This window comes from Triturus cristatus, chromosome 3_2, assembly GCF_964204655.1.
Source record: "Triturus cristatus chromosome 3_2, aTriCri1.1, whole genome shotgun sequence".
NCBI lineage: Eukaryota > Metazoa > Chordata > Amphibia > Caudata > Salamandridae > Triturus > Triturus cristatus.
The window spans coordinates 294,456,850-294,465,245 of record NC_140584.1 but is presented as its reverse complement, the minus strand read 5'-3'; positions in this window follow the sequence as shown (position 1 = coordinate 294,465,245).

Below are 8,396 nucleotides of genomic sequence, written 5' to 3'. Positions count from 1 at the left end.
TACCGCTGTGCTCTCAATTCCAATTGCGGTCAGACATTCGATTAAGATATTGTGAGATATTGTATCGAACGCCGCCGATAAATCCAACAGTACCAGGATCGCCGAATACCCTCGATCCTGATACATGTGAAGGTCATCTGTCACCGATAGCAGAGCGGATTCAGTACTGTGTCTGGGTCTAAAGCCAAACTGAGAACTGTCAAGCTTGCCAAACTGTTCTATGTACTGTGAAACCTGCTTGTTAACATGTTTCTCTATAACCTTCCCTAAAAAAGGGAGTAGTGAGATAGGCCTCAGATTGGATAAGTCAGTCCAGGGAATGGAAGAGTTTTTCCTAATGGGCCTTACCAGCGCTTTTTTCCATTCCCTGGGAACTTGCCCCTCAGTCAGGGAAAGGTTAATGAGACTTTGAATCTGTGGACTCATACTTTTTCCTACAATCGGGAAGATTCTGGCTGGAATAATATCTGAGGGACTTCCGCTTTTAATCTGACCCAGATAACATTCTGTATCAATCAAGGAGATAGGGGAAAAGGATTGCAGATGCGTGATTCCTATCTCTTTTTCCTTTTCCACAGGTGATAGAATATCATCAATGATGGGTAGATAGGAATTTAAAATATCGTCATGAATCTTATTTATTTTATTTGTAAAAAACTGAGCAACTTCATTACAAAGTTGTTGTGATGCTAATTCAAGAGTTTCACAAGCTGCTGGTTTCACAAAGAAGTGTAAAGTTTGATATAAGATCCTGGGGGTATTTCCTGCAGCTAAAAGAAGGGCCTGTATGTGGGATTTCCGGGCATTACGAATTTCCTTGTGATATTTAGAAAGAGCTGCCCAAAAATGATTCTTATCCATGTTGTCATGGGTCAATCTCCACACCTTTTCTAGTTTCCTCGCCTGCTGTTTAAGAGATCTCTGGTGTTCCGTAAACCATACCTCTTGTTTACAGGCTAGACGAGGTTTATAGGTTTTCATAGGAGCAATCCTGTTTACCACCTGGAGTATCGCCCGATTATAACGGTCCAATGCTTTATCAACATTCTCTCCAGGCAAAATGGGGCATCCAGCAAAGTGTTCCTGAAATATTTCTGGAGTAATCTTGTGCCATGGTCTACGCCTAGTGGGAAGGGCTTGTGCCTGAGGGGGGGCTTTACCTAAATGTAAGGTAAAAAATTCCCAAGACAAAGTGATCTGTCCAATTGACCTGAGTGGAAGAGCCACATAGCAGGGTATTAGGTTTGTTTGAGAAGATGAGATCCAAAGTACGTCCTGCCAAGTGAGTAGGACCTATATTCATTAAAGTTAATCCCAACACGGACATGTCAGTTAGTAAAGATTGTGCCTCGGCATTATCCTTGGGGTCACAGTGCATGTTAAAGTCTCCTAAAAGTAAAAACTCGTTCTCAGTGTCAATGTGTCTGGCCAGTATCTCCAGCAACAAGATGTTAAAGCTGGTATAAGGTCCGGGAGGTCGATAAACCAGTGCCCCTTTATAGCAAATATTCTTGGAAAAGCTGATTTTGAATACAAGAATTTCTAAGTCCGGGGTACTCATTTCCTCTAAGATGGTTACTAATAGATTATTTTTATACACAATGGCAATGCCTCCTCCTGTCTTGGCAGGCCGGTCAAGTCTGGCTATTTTATAGCCCTCTGGGATCCCTAATGTGATGGCTGGGACAGAGTGCGGTTTTAGCCATGTTTCTGTCAGATAACAAAGTTCAGGCTGAGTTGAAGCAATCATATCCCACACTTCACTATGATGTTTAGACAGCGATCTAATATTGCAGAGAAGATTACGACTCTTACGAGAGTCATGTGGGAGAGTAGTTATAAATGGTGTTTCATGCGGTACGATTTGCAAGTGATCAGCAGAAGCTTGATATTGACATTTCCGACATGAAAAAGGACCCTCCAATAGGCATCCTTCCCCTCCCGTGCAGCCCTGAAGTACAGGCTTACGGATACGCAACAGCTCTATTGAGGAGTATTTTACCAAAGGTTTCACGCAAGCAGTCAGCTGGGCAACACTCGCGGCCATGACCTCTAGCCCCTAGCCTCGTTCCGTCGCGGACAGGCGCAGACGGGCTTCTCTTTGGCTTGTCTTAGGCGCGTTCTTAGGCACACCCCTGCGCGCAACCGCTGCGCGCTTAGAGTGACGAGCACCCTTTGTAGTCCTGAGACGCCGAAGCTAGAGCGCTAACCGCCCCTAAAGCGGAAGTGACTGGGTCTGCCTGTCCGCCCTCCGCTCAACGGTGATAGTCACCGAGTCGGACCGAGGCGTGCAGGCTGTCAGCTAACCCAGACTTCCTATCGGCCAATACGGGTAAGTGGAGGGGGGATTAACAATATTGCGCTGCCCTGTGGCTTATTTTAAAATTAGAATTAGTGCTATTAAAATTGATGATTCCTCAGCAATAAGAAACGTGTCGCGCCTCCTGTAACGCATCAAACAGCTTGTGTAGACGCTGCCACCGTCCACACCAAACCGTCTTTCATATCCGGCAGAACGCAGCGGGTCAGACTCCCTCCCTACCGCTCAGACCCTACACCAACCACCTGCGGAGTACCCCAGGGGTCCTCCCTCAGCCCCATGCTCTTAAACGTCTACATGGCTTCGCTCACTCCCATTGTCAGAACCCACGGACTCAACATTGTTTCATTCACAGACGACACCCAACTCATCCTCTCCCTATTTAACTAACCCAACGCAGCTTTCAAGAAGGCATGGAAGCTGTCGCCAAATGGATGAAAAGCAGCTGCCTACAACTCAACACCGACAAAACAGAAGTACTCATCATGGGCCCACACCCCGACTCCTGGAATGACACATGGTGGCCCCCCGCCCTCGGAAGCCCACCCACCCCCACTGACCACGCATGCAACCTTGGAATCATCCTGGACTCCGAGCTCAAAATGGACTGCCAGATCAACTCTGTCGCATCCTCCTGCTTCCACACCCTCTGCCTCCTATGCAAGACCTTCAAATGGATCCCCCTTGAGTACAGAAAGACCGTCACTCATGCCCTTGTCACCAGCAGACTCAACTATGGAAATGCACTCTATGCCGGAATAAACAAAACCTCACCCGCAAGCTACAAAACATCCAGAACACCGCAGAGAGACCGCAGAGAGACTGGTCCTCAACCTGCCAAAACACTACCACATCTCCCAGCACCTGCGCACACTCCACTGGCTCCCCATTGAGACTAGAATCACCTTCAAGGTCCTCATCCACACACACAAAGCCCTCCACAACACCGGACCAGCATACCTGAACAGCCGACTCAAATTCCACGCACCCCAAAGAACCCTACGATCAGCCCAGCTCTCCTATGCCATGGTCCCCCATGCCAGAAACACCAGATCAGGAGGCCGCTCCTTCTCCTTCCTCGCAGCCAGAGCCTGGAACGCCCTATCGCTCCACCTCAGACAGACAACATCACTGTCCATCTTCACGAGAAACCTCAAAACTTGGCTCTTCGACAGACCCCCTCCTTGATGGACTGGAACTAGCACCTCCCCTCCTCCCCAGCGCCTTGAGAACCTTACGGATAAGTAGTCACGCTTAACAAACACATGATTGATTTATTGATTGAGTGAATGGGGCAATCATTGTGACAAGTATTGCCTGCTGTCCCTGGAACCTCACTAAATTGACAAGGACCTCCCTTTTGCACTTTGCATTTCAGAAAGTGGCTTGTACTAGGATGTTGGTTATGGAGTTGGAAACTCAGATGCATGAAACACTCAAACAATACACAATTAATAAGGTTGCCCAGTCAGTTTTGTTTTCCAATAGGGATCATTTAAAGTTTAGCTGCACTGACCAAAGCACTTTCAACAAAATGATCCAATCCATGCTGGCGGGGAGGGATTTCTAAATGTGGTGGGTGGTCTTCCACCAGGAAAGCAGAGGTGATTGTCTTCACTAACCTAATGGCCTGGCAGATGACCTGCCTGTTTCTAAATCAGGGATCTCCAATCATTAATTCGTGAGCTACTGGTAGCTCGCCAGCTCCATGGAAGTAGCTCTTGAAAGGGGGTACCCCAGAGCAGTAGGGCATAGAGAGGGTCTGGGCACATTGAAAGAGGTAGGGAAGCTCATTTTCACACCCTTGCAGTAGCAAGCAGTCACACAAATGACAGGTCTCCACTCTAACAGAAAAACACAGAGGGGCTCATTTATGAGTCCTTGCGTCACTTTTGCGCCGCCGGTGCGTCACTTTTTGTGACGCATCAGCGGCGTAAAAACTGGACCTTGTTGCACCATATTTACAAAGTGACGCATCTAGGTAGATGTGTCACTTTGTAAACTCCTGCTCTACATTATACCTGCGTCAGGTATAATGTATGCAGGGTGGGCGTGCCCACGTAAGTATGCATCGTAGAAGTAACGCAGTGAAATCTACGAGATTTCACTGCGCCACTTCTAGGGTGCAAATGCGTCAATATCTTGCGCCTGCCTCACAGCAGGCGTAAGACTGACGCAGGCCCTTTCACATGGGGCTTGCCCCATGTGAAAGGACACATTGCTGGAGTTGCATCACTTTCGTGACACACTCCAGCAATGCGTCACTTTTGCGCCTACAGATACGTCAGAAATACTGACGTATCTGTGACTCCTTGCGACATGATGCGTCATACTGTAAATATGACGCATCATTAGAGTCGCAGGGAGGGCGCAGTGAAAAGTGACGCATCACTGTTTTCACGCAGTGGTGCGTCACTTTTCATAAATGAGGCCCAGAGTGTGGCAGTATGTGGCAGGGGGACGGCCTGAAATATGACCATCTATCTGTCCTTGCAGTCTAGCAAAGGTGCATGGAGATTGGTCATGTCGCAGGCCTCACTTTATCAATCACACTGTGTAAGTGAATATTCGGCCAGGAAAGAATGACAGTAGTGTTAGACCTGGCATCTTTTGGCTCCCAAGGCACTCTGGTGGTGCCTACTTGCTCCACAGCTGTACCGCCAGATCACAGCAGCTGCAACATTGCGGGGCATTTTTGCGTCTCAGGAGAGACCAGGGTGAGTTGCACCCTCGCCCCCATTTCTGGTACCGGCCTGTTAGGCCTGTACCCTGCTGCAGTGGCAGCCTGGTGGCAGATGGAAGCCACATACTCCTAGAGCCCTGACTTTATATACATAACGGCATTCCGGGGAAGCCCAAGACTGGTTCCCGAGGGAGGCCAGTGTGCCTGAGAGGACCTTGTATTCTTGTGGGGCGCAAAGCCCTAAGTGCATGTATGCACCATGTTAGGGTTACTGTGGTGCATTGCGTAACCTGTCTTATTACATGGCGTACCCTGTCTTTTTGCTTATGACCTCCTGTTTTTACTGTGTCCCTAACTTACTCTTTTCTGATGTTAGGAATGCTGGCACTTTACCACTGCTGACCAGTGCTAAAGTGCATGTGCTGTGTGTCTAAAATGTGATGGTTTGGTTCCTCCATGATTGGCATACTTGATTTATTAGTAAGTCCCTAGTACAGTGCACTACATGTGCCCAGGGCCTGTAAACCGAATGCTTCAAGTCGGCCTGCAGCACTGATTGTGCCACCCACATGAGTAGCCCTTCAAACCTGTCTCAGGCCTGCCACTGCAAAGCTTGGTGTGCAGTCGTAAACTGCCATGTTGACGTGGCAGGTTCACCTACTTGCCAGCCCCAAACCTTCCTTTTTACTACATGTAAGGCACCCCTAAGGTAGGCCATAGGTAGCCCCATGGGAAGGGTGCAGTGTATTTAAAAGGTAGGACACACTTTTGACTCGTACATTTCCTGGTAGTGAAAAACTGTTAAATTTGTTTTTCGCCAAAGCAAGGCCTATCTCTCCCATAGGTTAGCATTGAAGCTGCCTTGTAACACTTTACAAGTGTATCTTTCAATTTGAAGGGGTTAGAAAATTGTAATTTGGTGTCTCTGGAATCACTGTTTAAGAACACATGTTTTAGTGAAGTTGGTTTTTAAATTGCAGGTCTGAAAATGCCACTTTTAGAAAGTTTGCATTTTCTTAACCATTCTCTGCCTGTCCCTAGAATACATGTCTGGGTCAGGGTGACAGCTGAGCTTTGTGAATTCACTCTAGACAGCCACACACAAAAATGGAGCTGATGTGGTCCCTGCATATCCCGATGGCCCATCGCCAGGCTGATGGGTCTTCCTGAGCTAGAGTAGTGGGAGGATATGACACTTGTACATGAATGGGGCTGGGCCTGTCCCCACACAAAGAGCTGCATACTCCTCTGTAGTGCGTCTGGAGCCAGGTGAAGGAAAGTCATCGTCCTGTGTACCACAATGGCCTTTCTTGGAAGTCTCCCTACTTCAAAGACTAAAATGGGTATAAGTACTTGACCTATGCCACCATGTACACTTCTGGACGGCAAGCATTCTGCCAGGAAGAAGCGCTGTTGTGCTGCCAGGAGGGACTGCCACATTGCTATTAGCTTTGATGTGTTTGCCTGCTGCTTCTGTCCTGGGAGTGAGAGGACTGGACTTTGCTTTCTGCTTCCTGCTGTCTAAAGTTTCTCCAAGGGCTTGAGTTGGGCTTGCTCCCTGTTGGAAGTCTCAGGGCCATCAAAGACTTCACCTGCAGCTCCCGGTCTCCTCTGCTGAGAGCCCTACTCTGCCAAGTGGTGCCAAATCCAGATCCTAGGCCCTTGGAAGTGAATTTCTGTTCCAAAACAAATAAATCAGCACATTGACTTCAAGCATGATTTTGGAAATGGTGCCGGTCTGCCCTTTGACACAGTGTCACTGCCCCCACCGAAGCCGTGGTCCTTGCCCAGAGCAACGACTGTGACTTACAATACAAGGTCTGATACCGCCGCAGCTCCCCGAAGAGCGCCACTGTGTTAGTCACGAGTACAGATTCACCCTAGACCTTGATGCCCGACTCCGCCGCAGCACCTGTGGTCACGTGGTGTGACATCAAAGCCTTGAGGCTTGACCGTTAACACTTCATTGACACCGCACCACCATTTGAACTGATGCCTCACCACAAATGCCATATCACCTCCCCTGTGCCTCGTATCGTCCCTGGACATCAGCAGCTCAACGACTCTGTACCGCGTCCAGGAACTGACACCTCAAGTGCTTCATTGACACCTCACCTCCGTTATGCAATGTACTGTCCCAGAGTGCCGACGTGCCATAAACCTGCATAGCAGTAAAGAACCGATGCTGCAAGTGACTGTGCAACGTCTCACCTCCCGGTGCCAGGCATAATATTTGATTCTCGACATCTGCAAGGTATTATAACCGGGGTCGGTGAGAATCTGTAGCTGGCTAGTGCTCCATCGCGGTTGGCCTGAACTTGTGGATTCGACTCCGTCAAGCAAGTCGAGTTAGCCCCAGCTAGAGTGTTAGAAATGAGGGTCTCTAGTTGGCCGAGGAAGGTACCTTTGTCCAAATAGGGACCCTTGCTTCTAGTCAGGGTAAGGGGGATACACTCCTAAAATAACTCCTGCTCACCCCCTTGGTAGCTTGGCACAAGCAGACAGGCTTATCTCAGTGGCACTGTGTAAAGCATTTGTGAACACATACAGTAATACAGTGAAAACACTACAAATGGACACCACACCAGTTTAGAAAAGTAAATAATCTTTATCTAAACCAAAACAAGACCAAACAACAAAAATCCACAGTACAGTATCAAAAATATTCTCAAAAATAGGTTATTCGCTCAAGTAAAGTTTCTAGCAACAAATAACTCCACCTGGAATTATCACGACGTCGTGACAGTTAAAAATCCCAAAGAACAGCACCAACCATGAGGTGCGGGCATCGGGCCCGGAGTCAAGCAGTCCCACAAAGAATAGTACCTTGGAATTGATGAAAGAAAAGACAGTTCACAGCATCGGGGAGGTGCGGCTTCATAGGTGCTGCACGGCGTTGACTCCAGGGGAGGTGCAGCTCCTTACTGCAGCGCAGGAGAGGTGAGGCAGCGGTTCCCTACTGCGTCACGGAGATGATGTCACGATGGCGCTGAAACTACTGTTCCTTACGATGGCGCAATGTTGATGGATTTGGGGATCACCCATGTCAAGGATCGGCTCCACAATGATGAAGTCGGCTTCGGAGTAGATGCGGCACAGCAGCAGGCGTCGGGCCTATGTCGCAAGTCGGGGCAGCTCTCATGGCTTCGGTGCAGGTTGCGTCGTCGCTCGCCAGTGATGCAATTTCCTTCTGTAGCAGCTGAAACAGCATTTCCAGATGCAGGTCGACAGAAGGGGCGAAGTCTTTGTGTTCCTGAGACTTCAGAACATGAGGCAAGCTCAGTTTCAAGCCCTTGGAGGTCTTTTCTTCAAGCAGGTGACAAAGCAAAACAGCAAAGTCCTTCTTCTCCTTTTTTTGGCAGCAAGCAGCCACTGCAGGCCAACCCCAGACAG